The sequence below is a fragment of the Trachypithecus francoisi genome, unplaced genomic scaffold (assembly GCF_009764315.1).
Source record: "Trachypithecus francoisi isolate TF-2019V2 unplaced genomic scaffold, Tfra_2.0 Lachesis_group1, whole genome shotgun sequence".
Taxonomy (NCBI): Eukaryota; Metazoa; Chordata; class Mammalia; order Primates; family Cercopithecidae; genus Trachypithecus; species Trachypithecus francoisi.
Window position 1 is genome coordinate 104,736,051 of NW_022681454.1, and position 15,010 is coordinate 104,751,060.

Below are 15,010 nucleotides of genomic sequence, written 5' to 3' on the forward strand. Positions count from 1 at the left end.
CACTCCAGCCTGGGTGACACAGTGAGACCCTGTCTACAAACAAACAGACAAACTCCAAAACACACACACACACAAACTGGATTATAAACGTATCATGAACTTCGAGAGATAAACTGTGAAAGTACTGCGTATTAAGGTTCAGATCCATAAACAGACTTACAGAACTGTGTATCCATCCTTTTGTATAACATAGTATGCATTTATAAGACTTGACCACCACTGAGTTCAGGGAGTGCCAAAATAGAAGGTGCCAGCCCTCTCTTGGTTAGACCCTGTTTTAATTCTTTTAGTTGTCAATGAGATTGACATTGCAGCCTACTAAAGCAAAGAGTGGTTAAACAATTTCATTTATCCTTTATTGATTATCAAATGCCATGTTAATAAGTTTTTGGAAAATATGCATTCAGCTTCTACCAAAGGGAGGATTGTTTAATGAGCTGAATGCAGGCTGAGAATGAAGCCGGCATGGAAGAGAGTAGAACCACATGATGGAGAGACAGGGTTCTGATGACACTTTTTGAGCCCCCCGAGTCTGGCTGTGCCTGAAGCATGAACATTTTCCATTTATTATTTATTTATTGCTCTAGCAACTTGAGTCTGGCTTTTTGTCACTTGGAAGAGTCCTAACCAGAGTTGGCCTGACTCTCCCCGCCCCCAACTCCTGCCTCTTCTTGACTGCTAGCTAAAGCCTTACTACCGCTGCCTAGGCACAAAACTATCTGGAGTTATCCTCTCTCCTCCAGGCAAGGATAGAGGTATGGTAGCTGAAGTCGTGGCCAAAGAACCAGAAAATAGTAACAGTGGCAGGATCTAGGATTTTTCTTGTTTGAAAATATGAATTCTAGTTACCATCTTGTCAGTCACCCAAATGTGTGGTGCTGGCAGTGCTAGAGTTGCTTATATGTGGGATGTAACCTGGTCACACACATATATTAAAGATGCAACTTGCCAGAAGGTGAACAATGAACACCTTTAATGCATTTACTTTGTTAGCCTTTATAGCACTTTCATTGTGAACTATAACAATCTGCATTTCCTTAAGTTAGGATCATTACTATTTATCAAGAAGTGTGCTTTGGTTTTTTATGTGTTGCTTGTATGATGAGTTTATTACTTTGTAGTAGACCCTTATATATGCATCACATATATTTCAATTCAAGGAAAATTTATATTGGTCACTGGGAGTGACAAGAGAGGAATAAGACATGACCCATGTTCCTCAGGAATTTACAATTTAGTTAGAAACACAGACCTATAAACTGTTGGTGGACATCAGTCTGGGCATGGTGTCAGTGTCATCAAGTAGTAATATAGTCTGTTGTACAAACATATATATATAATATATATTATATATATATATAGATGTAGTGAATTAGAAACTAGAAAGGCACACAGAAGATGTGGTCCCCTCAGTGGTATATTATAATCTGTTTTCTTGCCTGTCTCCCACACTAGAGGGTGAGGCCCCATCATCAAGGCTAATGTATTATCTTATTCAACTTGTCTTATAGACCTCTGCATAGTGCTTGGCTTAAGAAATGTTCCATTGAATTGCATTAATATTGTAGCTGTGTCACTGGTTCATTTAACTTTATAAATATGTACCATATTCATCTCTCTTGACTGCTGGCTGACTTTGTGTGGTTCAGAGGAAACAAGTAGATTCCTGTATCCTGCCTTTTGCTTTTAGTATATGCTGGGCATCAAGCCAAGCAAAGGCCAGGTGGACAGGCAGACAGGAGCCTAGAAAGTTTATACCAAAAGTCAAGGAAAGGCGAAAGGCCTTGGGTTCAGTCAGGCATGAGAAACAAGGTGGGCTCAAACTTGAGCAGCTGTCAAGGGTCTGGGCAGGCAGCCAAGGCGGCTCTAGGAACAGAGTCAAAGGAAGGGGGCAGGTCAGTGGGCCACTGATTCTCATGCAAGGCTCTAGTCCAGCTAGGAGCTAATGCCTTTGAGAGTAACACGTAATCTTAGGATATGGGTAGTGCAGAGGGCTCTTGAGAGAGACTGGCTGGCTGTACAGTGAAGCTCCGAGGTGGTTCTTTAGCAGAACATCACTCCATATTTTTTCCCTACTGACAGCAGGACCTCACTCATGCAAACAAAGGATTATCCTTTACGATACTTGCATAAACAGGATTCTAATTAATGAATTCACAAGTAGTTATTTCCTGTTTGTGGGCATTAAACAAAGTATACTTGTAAGTTTTCTTTTAAGCCTAAATCCAGGAACATAGCTGGATACAAAATATATATGCTGTGTGTTTATAGGAACACCTCCCAAACACACACACACGCACACAGTTAGAGAGGAAATAGCAATAGATCATTGGGCTTGGATCTGAAAATATGACGTAAAACACAAGAACCATAATTTATGGGAATGAAAATAGGGCTTATATAAGGAGCACTGAATTCACTTAGTCCACATACATGGCTCTGGGTTGGACGGAGAAATTTGTAGCAACTATTCAACACTAACCCTTAGAAATGATAATTTAGATTTCTGAACCTGGCATTAAATCCCCTGAATCAGCTATTTGCATTGAGCTATGATGGAATAACAAGGACTGGGTTTACCCTTCTGCCTTAAACAGCTTTAACAAAAGGACAAAAATATGTGGAACAATCATGTTATTTAAAAATAGTACAGGACAGTGATCTGTAAGAGAGGGGAAACAAATGAGGTAGGCTCTATGATTGGCCCAGCTTGCTGCCTGGTGAATGTTTTCAGGCTGCAGTGCAATCCTCCCTGCGATGAAGAGAAAGAGTCTGTAGCTTGAGGAGACCAAGGTGGCTAGAATTCACAGGGCAGAATATAAACAGGAGACAGCCACAGAGAAAATGCTCTGGAGATATGCAGAGGGTACTCCAAGTCTTTACCTAATTACTGATCAGTGCATGTATGTAAGGAAAGTTCTGTGCCCAGGGAAGGAATCATTGGGAAGAAGCAAGTGAACAATCCCTGGAGCTCACTCAAAGTCAGGCATAGTTCATTTTCCCACCATTCAAAGTGGAAAGACCTCTTAACACATAGAGCATTGAGTATAGGTCTCAGAAAGGCATTTCCTTAGCAGTGCAGTCAAGCTCTACACTAAATGCTGTTCTAGATCTGCCTAACAAACCTGTTTCTAAGTAACTTATCTGTCTCAGAAGAATGTTCAAGAATAATTAAAGAAACATAATAACAAAAGAAATGTATTACCCCACAACCCAAAATTCACAACTGGTATCTAATAAAATATTACCAGGTAAGCAAAGAAGTAGGAAAATACATAATATAGTGAGGAGAAGAATCAGTCAAGAGAAACAGACACAGAAATGACATGAATCATAAATGTAGTAGATAACGATGTTAAAAGAGCCATTATAAACATACTTCTTATGTTCAAGAAAAAATAGGAAAGCATGAGCCTGATAAGTAAAGATATGAAAGATATTTGAAAAGACCAAAATCACACTTCTAGAGATGAAAAATCAATTCTTCAGATGAAAAATATACCAGATGGGGTGAACAGGAGATTAGACACTGCAGAAGAAAAGGTTAGTGATTTTGAAGGCATAGCAATAGAAACTATCTCAAATGAAGCGCAGAAAGAAAAAAGACTGAAAAAACAATAAGGAAAACAAAATGAAGAAAAAAGTAAAAGAAAAAACCCAAGCCAAACAGTATTAATGAGCCTTGGGACAACATTAAATAATCTTATATTTTTAAAGATATTACATTTGTAGTTAAAATTTTTCTAGTAAAGAAAACCCCAGGCCCAGATGACTTTACTTGTAAATCTTACCAAATATTTAAGGAAGAAATAATACCAGTTCTAACAAACAATGTGGCAATTTCTTAAAATGTCAAACATCCACCTACTATATAATCTAGACATTCTACTCCCAGGTATTTGCCCAGGAGAAAAAAATCATATCATATTTCCACACAAATATGTGTGTGTGTGTGTGTGTGTGTGTATGTAAGTGTTCATAGTAGCTTTATTGGTAGAACTGGTCTCATTAATAGGTGAATAGTTAAGCCAATTATGGTATATCCAGATACTAGGATACTACTATAAAAAGAATCAAGTGTTGATACACAGAATAACATGGATGAATCTCAAAATCTGTAGGCTGAAGGAAGCTAGACAAAAAGCAGTGGATACTGCATGATTCCATTTATATAAAATTCTAGAAAATATAAACAAATATATAGTGGCAGAAAGCAGATCAGTGGTTGTCTGCAAACAGAGGGAGGGGGAGGAATGGATTACAAAAGGCCACAAAGAAACAATTTGAGGTGATGGAAATGTCTGTTACCTTGATTGTGATGATGGGTTTATACCTATATACATATGTCAAAGCTCGTCAAATTATATACTTTAAATATGGGCAGTTTATTGTATGTCTGTCCCTTAATAAAGTTGAGGAGGGGGAAGAGAGAGAAAGACAAACACATAGAGAGAAGGAGGAAGGAAGACAGGAAGGAGGTAAAGAGGGAGGGAGGAAGGAGCAAAAGAGAGCATTGAACATCTCCGCCTTAGATGTGCCTCTCCTTTGCCATTGACCAGCTTAAGTGATGCACTTTCCCATTTACTGGGAGCAGTTTGGGAACCAGGTTGAATTGTGTGGAGTGTCCTACTTGTTTGTTGTGACTCCTGGGACACTGGCAACCAGAAGCAGCTCTGTTTGGTCATCATAGCCACAAAGAGGCTGTGAACTGCTTTAGATTTGTTCAGGCTTCTCCTACAGAAGCTGTATGAGATTGTGGCAGCTGAAAGCCTGAATCCAGGAACCTCATTACTGCTAATTTCTTTGGGAAATGATGGCATGGTCAGCAATCCTTAGATTTTGGGTAATTTTTTTTGGAGCAAAAGTTTTCACTCAATTAGAAGTTAGCTGTGAGAAAGGGGAAACACCTTGCTATGGAACTTTCTACAGTATTTGAAAGAAAATGTAAAATTCTTGAGATGTTTAAACTTAGATAAACATTTAGCGACCTCAAGTCACCCTTAAAAGATGTCGGCCTTAATAATGAGTGATCAGGAACAGCTTGAAGAGAAGTGACTGGTAAAAGTTCATTCCATTTAACCAATTCTTGTACTTCAGAGTGAAACAGATTTTATAGTTTAAAAAAAAAAAAAAAAAAACCTCAACAAATAAATCTAAATAGTTAGCTCTAGGTAGATTGAAGGCTGACATTTCTGGAGATGTAGAGTCACTAGGACAAAAATCAAGCCCATGAAATCACTGGTAGCTTCTTGCATTAGAGTACCCAGCTGAGAGTAGTCCCGCACAGTCCTCTGCAGAAGGTCAGCTGTCATCAGAGAAACCTCTTCCTTTCTCTCTTATCAGATTCTCATCTTGGTGTCCAGGCATTGTTCCTCCACCTTTAACGCCAATGAGCTACCTGTGGTGCTGGTGGATCCAAGAGGACAGTTCATGACACCCGGACCTCATCCTCTTACTTCTGCAGAAAGCTTGTGTGGATCACCGTGAGAATCTTTTCAGCCAAGTCATTTTGGTGGCCTGCAACATTCTGCTATCTAAGTAAGAAATATCTATCCACCAAGGAGTTCTCATTTTCCTCTCCATGGGTTTCCTCCCATTGCTGAGCTTCCAGAACAGGGAGAAATCGAAGGCCTTTTTGTCTGTTTTCTAAAGTAATTTTGAATTCTCTCTCATTAAGTAATTATAATTTTCTCAAGAGCTATTTAAAATGATAATTTATAGATAAGTGCTCTGTAACAAATTATAGATATATTTATCTTATATGTAATATATAGATATATTTATATTTTATATATAGATATATATATGACAGCTGAAAATTGTAATCCAGGGACCTCTTCCTCATAAAGGAAGAGGTTTCTCTCTCTCTCTCTCTCCATATATATATTTAATATATGTATTATATATAATATATATTTATATAAATTTATACTTAAATTTATATTAATATATATTCCTCTTCTCTCTCTCTCTTTAGAGAGAGAGAGAGAGTCTCACTCTGTTGCCCAGGTTGGAGTGCAGTGTCATGATCTCAGCTCACTGCAGCCTCGACCTCCCGGGTTCAAGCGATCCTCTCACCTCAGCCTCCCTAGTAGCTGGTACCACAGGTGCACACTGCCACGCCTGGTAAATTTTTAATTTTTTTGTAGAAACGGATTTCTTTATGTTGCCCAGGCCGGTCTCAAACTCCTAAGCTCAAGTGATCCAACTGCTTTGGCTTCCCAAAGTGATGGAATTATAGGCATGAGCCACTGTACCCAGCCTAAAATATTTCTAAAAATAGAAAAATACCTAAAAGTGAAAGCTTAAAAAAAACAAAAAATTCACCTGAATCCCAAATGTTACTTTCTGTTGGAAACAAAGAGTAATATGGGGAGAGAAAAACTAGAAAAATAATATTAGATAGAGAAGTTGGGATTTAAGAAATATAAATGATAATTCTTACTGTACCAGATTTCTGTAATATCTAGTTTTACAACTAGTGTGTTAATTGGCCCTAGTCCTGGGGGCAAAAAAAAACCTCTCAGAAGTATCTATATATGCAATGTGATTTTGTTGAAGTTGCGAGATTTTGGTTAAAGTCAAATGGGCAGATTGAGCTTTTAGTGGGCAAATGTTCTTCATCTTCCTTCTTTCTTACTCTTTCTGCAACCTGCTAGGTGGGGACCACACCTTTCTTCTTAAAGTCCTCTATTCTTTCACTCCAATGACTCTGGATTCTTTTGGTTTTGAACTCCACTTTTTGAATTGCGTTTGGATCTTTTCTCACGTAATTTTATATACCTGTCGACGTTTTCTCCCTGGGAAATCTAATTGTTTCTAAATCTCCAGCTCTAACCTTCTTTCTGACTTAACATCTTCACTTCCAGTTGCCTTCTAACATCTCTCACACTGTGTCACAGCACCTCAAACTCAAAAAGTACAAAATGTGCCTTCATTTCCAAACATGTACCTCTACTTGAGCTTTCTACTTCAATAATGCTATTACCAACTTCCCAGTCATGCTATCAAAAAATATTGGTGCCTCTCTTTATTTCCCATATCTAATTACTTATCAAACAATATTTGTATTCTATATGCAGTAGTTTCTAAAGTATCTTCCTTCATTTTCATGCTCACTGGCTCTTCCATAATTCAGGTTCTAACATTTCTTTGCCCAGATAAATCATAGCAGCTCCCTCCTTCTTTTCTCTGCCAACATACTTTCTCTTATTCAAGAAATTCTTCACACTGATACTTGAGTTTTCTTCCTAAATTTTGTCTTGGTTTTTACAGCTCATTCATTTAAAAACCTGTAATAACTCCTCATTGCCTATGGAATGAAGTCCAACTTCTTAGCTAGGTGTTCAAAGCCCTCCCCAATCTGACAAAACCTTCATCACAGTTTATTCTCCAACTCTACCTTTTTGTGGTTCCCTTATGCATGTTCACAACTCAGTACCTTGCCATATATTTTCCTTTTGCCTTGTGAGGCCTCTTTCATAGCACCTGTTAAAAACCATGCTATTCTTGAAATTCTGCTGAAATGCCCTTTTTGATGAAGGCTAACTAGCTTGAACCACTTTTTATGTGCCACTGAGATAGTCCTCTGCATGCCCATCAGGCCTAGCACTCATACTGTGCTTGGTATGAGATATACCACAGCTGACCTGTATGTTCCTAGAAATTAGAGACTGTCCTACACACACCTTTGTAACTAATAGTGCTTAGCATCCTGCCTGCACAGAAAAGCAAGGTGAACTATGCCAAGCCAAAGTTAAGCACAGTTCAAAAGCAGAGGAGCACCCATGCTGTTTATCCTCTTATTACAGGGTACTTACTTAGCCTGGTATAAGTCTGTCTCAGGTATACAAACGGAAGACTTGTGGACAAAATCTCATGTATACTAACTACTCACCTTACCAGAGGTTCTTTTAAGTATGTGAACTCTGTCAATAAGCATAACAATATTAATAATACATTGATGAAAATGTAGTTGATGCACATTTGTAAGCTCTAGTGTACTTAAAGTAGACTATCTCCATTGATTCTCATGAGGAAGAAAGTATGGTCCCCATTTTCCAGATGGAGAGCTCAATGTGTTAACACTGGGTCACAGAGATGGTAAGGTCAGAAGTGGGCATCACACCAAGATCAGGGCTCCTTCTACAATGTTTTGGTTTCATAAGACCATATTTGGGATGGTAAAAAATTGTTTCAGAATCTTTAAAGTTCCTAGTTCCCCTCTGAAGACAAGAGTTTTGTGAGGCATTTCATGCATTCTAGAAGAAGAGCACCCTGTTTCTTGTTTTGTGTACTTCTTGTCACCCTAATGGCTTACTTACTTGTGGGTACCTTGGATCCCTTATCCCTTGGCAGGGATGGGTATGATTAAGCTGGCACACAAGGTCCTGTATAGGAAAGGACTTTCCAAATCATAGTGTCTCAACATTTGAGTTGTTTTCTGAAAGCAAGGTACTGTCTTAGCTTCTGTAAGCAATCAAAATACACAGAAATTTTTTTTTCCTAGAAAAAAAGAATTAAAAAGTCAGTTCTTGGCTTAAATTATATGGTAAGTTCTCAATTACTGAAGTCTGTAATTTAAATGTTTGGAATGGTTAGCAGAATTTAAAATTTTGTGTTTTGTCAGCAGAAGAAACCTATGTACTTTTATTGGGTCTTAAAATATAACCAAGGAGAACATGCTATGAAAATATGCATAGAACAAACTTACGGAATAGACTCATTTGGTTATTAATGACAGAAACCCCGCTAAATTACATGCTTCTGCAATGGAAAACTCCAAGGGTAGAGCAGCCTTTTGTCACTGTGAAGATATGCAGATAGTGTCATCCATCTGGAGTCTGTCTTTCCTTATCTCTCAGCTCTGCATTCTCCTGCACTGGCCTCAGTCCTGGTCCTGCTTTTTCCCTAAGCTTAAATGTGACAGCCATCAACATCAGGCCTACATCCTACCAGATTAGCATACTCGCAGAGAGAGAGCATCTCTCATAATAATTCCAGCAAAGTTCTTGGGAGTTTATTTTATTGATCCATAATAGGTCATAAGCTCATCCCCAAATCTGTCACTGTGGACAGCCTTGCTGGCCAGGCTTAGATCATATGCCCACTCTGGACAGGGGTTGCAGTCAACTTCAAAGTATTTTCATGGACTGTGAGAAGTGGAGACGTGGTTTCCCAAGGGAAAATAAGAGTGCTACTAGCGGTAGAAAGGGAAATGGACCCTGGGCAGGAAAAAACAACAGAAGAATACTATAACTTCTTGATTACTGACTCCCATAATTCAAAGTGTGATAATTTAGGTAAAGGCCTAAATTTTAATGGTATTAATAGAGAAAATATTTATTTAAAGAAATTAGTGTCATAGATGGCATTACTAATTATGTTTAGTCTATAGAACAGAAGAAGCTTTTAAAATAATGAGAGTAAATTTTCTTGAATCATTAAGACATTTAGTAATTAATTTATTCCAGTAACTCCTTTAGAGTGTTTACTACATGTCAGGCGTTATGCTAAGTGCTACAGGTACAAACTAAAATGTCATCACAGATTCCCTTTTTCACATAATCTCCCATGCATTCAAGCTGCCTAAGCAAGAGCTCTATTTGATAATGTGGATAGCAACTTCAATTATATCTTGTATTACAAGGTAATGCAACTTAATTTCTTTTAAAAGTGTTTTATAACTTAACATTTTTAAATTGATACATCCTGGCTTTGCTTTGAACTAAGCCAAATTAGTAATTTGACCAAATGGCACATTCTCTAGTGTCTTATGTCTGGGGAGTTCACAGTAGCCATATAAAAAGGCACAAATTCTTATGTTGTTTATTCTTCTTTCATTATGATTAAACTGTGATACACATGTGATCATACCTTCCAATGTAACTGATATTTTTGAAGATCAATTTCTAGTCATGATGAGTCCTTTTATTTTTGAATCAGTTATGTCAAAACAAAGGTAGTCTTTCTTATTTCAATTATATTGAGTATTCACATTATTTATTAAAGGAGGATTATGCAACATTTAAATGAAACCTCCAATCCATAAAATACCTGTCACAGATGAAAAACAAGAACGCGGATAAGCATAATGCATTCATTTACAGGATATGGGTCCACTCTCCCTCAAGGAATGTTATAAATCCACGTGGTGTACCTGGGCGTCAGGCTTGGCCACAACATCTGTGGCTGGAGAAGCCAATGTGGCCCAGGAGCTCCCTGCTGGCTGCACATCTGAACAGCTTCAAGAGTACAAGTTTCCCCATCAAAGGTTTGGAATAAATTACACTAAAAAATTGGCTCCAGAAAGAGTTATTTTGGATAGGACAAGGTGAAACTCTCATGAAGTGTGTTAAATGCATCCCTCTGTGCAGTGGGAGGCTGCGGGAGAGCTGGAGCGGGTGGTCAAAGACTGTGGGGAAAGTGGAGAAACTCTAACCCTGCACACACTTGGACAGAAATGCCAAATCTACTGACTGGACAAGATTTTGGAAATTCATTTTTTAAACAAATGGCTTTACAAAGCTTTATAACTTAATTTGAATATATATCTTATAAACTAGTCATCCTTTTCCTGATACTTCATTTTCAAAGGATGTCCTTTCCCCGCTCTTGGAGTGCTGGAGCCAGCTCACACTAGCTTATGAGAGCTGATTGTTAAGTTTTCAGGAATTTTGTGAGCCAGTTGTCAAACACAGCTGCTATTAAAAATTAAATTACATAAACTTTCAGTTATATAAGTTATCTTAAAAACAAGGGTAAGAAATGTCCCAAACTCATCATCATTTCCTAATTATTTTGCTACATTTTATTATGATCTATGTTCTTGAGGTTAGTTACATCTCTTGTACCTGTTTGATGGACATACTGTATAATGGTGGGTCACTGTGTATCTCATTTCATCTCCACGTTCAGTGACATCACATGAGTAGTTTGAAGTCAACATGTTGGGGGTATTTGCATCACAGAAACTGACTACAAATCAGGGTGTTGACTTATCATTTCATTGATAATCCAGATAAGAAAGTGGAGGAAATGTTAATAATGCATACTAAATTTAAACATGTATTGTGCCTGCAGTTGTTACATATGGATAGCCTAAAAATTGAGAAAAGATTCTTCCAGTATTTAACAACTATTAAAATATTATCTAATTCAGCAAAGAAGTTGCCCATGTCATCAACGAACAAGTGTTGTACTGACGTAAGTCATTATTGTTTATTATTCCTTAATATAAGTGAAAATATTAAATAACAATTTATGCAGGAATTATACTTGTTTGTTAACTGCCATCGTAGGTTGGCTAAGGACATGAGTTAGATAAAAATCAAGGAGAGCATCCCATGAGAAATCAACTTACTACATAGAATTTACAATATAGAGTTTTGTATATTTTATTATACTTATAAATTATATCCTTAGATCCTTTATGTTAGTCACATTGATAGTAAATCAATGCACATATTTATGGATATATTTCTTTCCTGGAGAGTTGATTGTTAGACTTTTACTAGCACATCACTGCCCATAAATCAATTTGAGTTTCTTCCTCCTGCTTGGAATTTGCCTTTGTTTTCCCAGAGCCAAAGTCCCTCCTGTATTAGATACTGGAGGAGCAATGGCACAAGTGAGGGAGAAGGATGCTTGGCCTGCTTAAGATGACTCTTGGGATTCCCCATAAAAGGAACTGCAGCTTTGCCAGAAGAGAAGAGGCAACAGAAAGTCTTTCTGTTCATGCCTCCCCAGGCCCTGAATATGGATCCTATTCGTCAGAAAAATACATGTGAAAAGATTTTTCAGTTACTTACCCAGGCTGCCTTCCCATGGCATTTTTTGTTCTAGTACTCTGAGCCCATGGAGCCATATTCTATCTCCCAATACATGCTTCAGACCCGTTTTAGTTTGATAAAGTGTTACACCTCCTTCTCTTTAATGCAACTCCATCCAAGCCTAATGGTCTGAAATCTGTTAATGCCACCAGCTTTGGCTCATAGCCTGTGAGTCAGACGGTACCTCCCAGCACCCACATCCCCACACCATCAAGGGAGGGCAGGCTGGCAGCCTAATAGTGTCTAGCAAAAGGCAGGGGCTCTTTGGATGCTATTTAACCACTGCCTTTGCCAGGGACAGTAGCAGGGAAAGGAGGAACATGGTGGTGGCCACATGGTGGCTTGCTTGTGATGCATTTGGGGTACCCCTTGAGTTAGTCTAAGTATCAGATAGAATATGGTATTTGAAAGAAAATTAAATTTACTGTTTTGTACTTTCTGTGCATGTTCAAGCATTCAGAGACTTTAGAAAATGTTCTCACCCTCATAGCAGTATCCTTCTAATGACTCCTGCACAGAGGGAAGACTGTGTGGACCAGTGGGGAAAGATTTGAACTCAGGGGACTTGGTTGTACTCTCATTTCTGTTACTAATGAGCCCTTTGGCTTTGTACAGGTTATTTTACTTCCTTGGAACTAAGTTTATTATAAAATTATCTGCAGTTTCCAGTAGTAAAGATTCCTTATAACTCTGTCATTCTATGACATTTCGTCTTTTGTTTCACAGAGTAAATGACACACACGTCTTTGGACAGAAAGTCAAGGGCAGAGTCTAGCATGTTGGTCATATCCATTCTTTGAATCCCAGGCCTCAAATCCTTTATGGCAGTAGGCATAAATCATAAATAATTCCAGGCTACTACTCCCAGATTTCTTAGAAGGATCAGAGCACCAACATTCTTTGGCAGATGAAAAAAGAAATTCAGTTATCTGGAATGCAAATAATAAAAGAGAATATTCTCTCCTGTTGAAAATCTTTTTGAAGGGCAGTAGCAGTTTTCTTGCTTTGGTAAAAACAGAGAACATAACAGCATTTCTCATGTTATCATGGCTCTGTTCTGCTGCAGAATTGAGATTCAGAGTATGAATGATCATTATGCATTCAGCATCATTTGCTTTGCCTATAGAAGATTTAAGAGATTGGCTTGAACATACACTGTTTTAGAAAACCCTTTTATTAAGTGTATTTTTACTTCATGCAAAGATATTTTTATTAATTAAATAATATATCTTATTAATTATGTCTGTGGTCTCCATGCCAGAAGAGAAGAGGCAACAGGAAGTCTTTCCATTCATACCTCCCTGGGCCCTAAATATGGATCCTATACATCAGAAAAATATATGCTTAAATCTCTCTCATAAAAGTGGAATGTCAAAAAAGTTTCAAATAGTTTTTAGGGGGTGGCTGTGGTGGTAGTGTTACATTTTGCTTTTAATTAAAGTGCTAAGATGTTTAAAGAATCCAGAAACATAAAACATTTGTACTGTGTTCTGAGTATCAAAGACTACAGTTGTTATTTAAAAAGACACTTGCTCATAAGCAAATGTTTTCAGCCTGACCCACCCTGTCGCAGGAGCTGCTTTTCCTCAGATGCAGCTAATTCCTCAGTACTGGATTTTGGGGTGGTCATGGTTTTACTCTTTAATAAAAAGTGCTTTTTGGAGTACCATCTCTGTGTCCTCGTGCTTCTAAGGAGCTTGCATTCCAGTGTTCAGGTACAAGACATATTCCCTGAAACGACCAAGACCAATTTCCAAGGCAATGGAAGAGAAAGGGAGTGTGAGAAAGATGACCAAGAAGGAAAGAGATAGAAGAGCAAAAGAGCAGGGTTAGTCACATAGAGCTTGTGCTGCTTAATTTTTAAGTAGGAGAACAGAATTCGAACTCTGAGAACAAGAACACCAGTCACATCCACGTGCGGAGGGCCTGAGGTGGAGCATGTCTTCTAATGGGAATCATAGGTTCTAGGTATCAAAACTGTGGCATGTAGTTCATCCACTGGGCTGTTTTGACTCAAGACTTTCCTGCTCCTTGTCAACAGGATATCATAAAACCCTCTTCCTATCATAACACGATTTCAATCATGCAAAGATTTCAAAAAATAAAATAAATGTTAAGCCTGAGCTGTTTGTATTAAAGAATTCAGAGCTAAACAAGTTTCTTGATGACGCTGGTGTTGGAGACTTTTTGTGTATCATTGGGTAAGAAAGGGACCTGATAGTATTCGTTCCCGTACAACCAAGGAACCAACCAACCAATCAACAAAACCAACCTCTCTTCACTCACCTCCACTGCTGTACCCTTGCCAATTGAAAAACATTGTCTCTGGTGTTGAGCTCTTGATATAGCCGTGAGCTGATTATTTCTCTGTGGCTTACTCACTTTGTCAGTTATGCAGATCATTCACTACTTCTCTTGCCTACCTATTAGCATCTTTACCAATAATGAGAGAAGATGATCTCAAACTAGTTCATTTGGTTACATATTAGCAGTTCTTGAATTACTTTTAGTAGAAATAAGGTTGAAATTAATGGATAAAACTAGGGTTGTGCATTATTCTGGTGTTTCATTTATTTATGTCAGTCCTGACCCTTGTTTCTATCGGTATTTGAGAAGTTATTCTCACTTCTATTTTAAAAAATTTCAAAATCAGTTTTGTCAAATGGCTGAGACTGAGCCCCTACAACATAGTGGTGGTAATGTTGATGTGCTATGCCTCCTGACTTTATTCTAGGTAAATAAATCAGTAACAACTCTTTTGAGCCTTTCACCTTTCTTTTACTTCCGCTGTGGAAAAGTTTAGGTAGAAATATATCTGTGTATCTATATCATGCATGTTTTTTTGTGAAAAGGGTAATGGAATACAGAATGCCATACATGGGTTATTCCCACTATGAATTAGTCTCTTTTATCTGACTCTGACCAAAACAGATGTTGGCAGCCTTTCTATTCCAGCTCCCTAAGTCAGACTAAGACTATCAGTTCCGCTTAGGGAAGCTGTAGGGAAATGATTTAACTCTTTCCATAGACCCTTACTGATTTTTCCCTTGGTTCCTTTTTATTATAAACTACAGACAAACAAAATTGGAATGCATCTCTATGCAACAGTGAAAGAAAAATAGCAATATTAAAAATACATCAAATACAACTCTAGAGGGAAGTGAATTTTTATTCAAGGA

At 37.9% G+C, this 15,010-nt stretch overlaps 1 long non-coding RNA gene across 1 annotated transcript in view; it reads left to right on the plus strand.

Moving 5' to 3' along the window:
- LOC117085764 overlaps window positions 1–10,507 on the plus strand; it is a 28,602-nt gene extending 18,095 nt beyond the window's left edge. Inside the window, exons 2-3 of the long non-coding RNA XR_004438073.1 lie at window positions 5,344–5,538; window positions 10,110–10,507. This is a non-coding gene — a long non-coding RNA (uncharacterized LOC117085764). The remainder of the gene's footprint in view (window positions 1–5,343; window positions 5,539–10,109) is intronic.
- The last annotated feature ends 4,503 nt before the right edge of the window (window positions 10,508–15,010 follow it).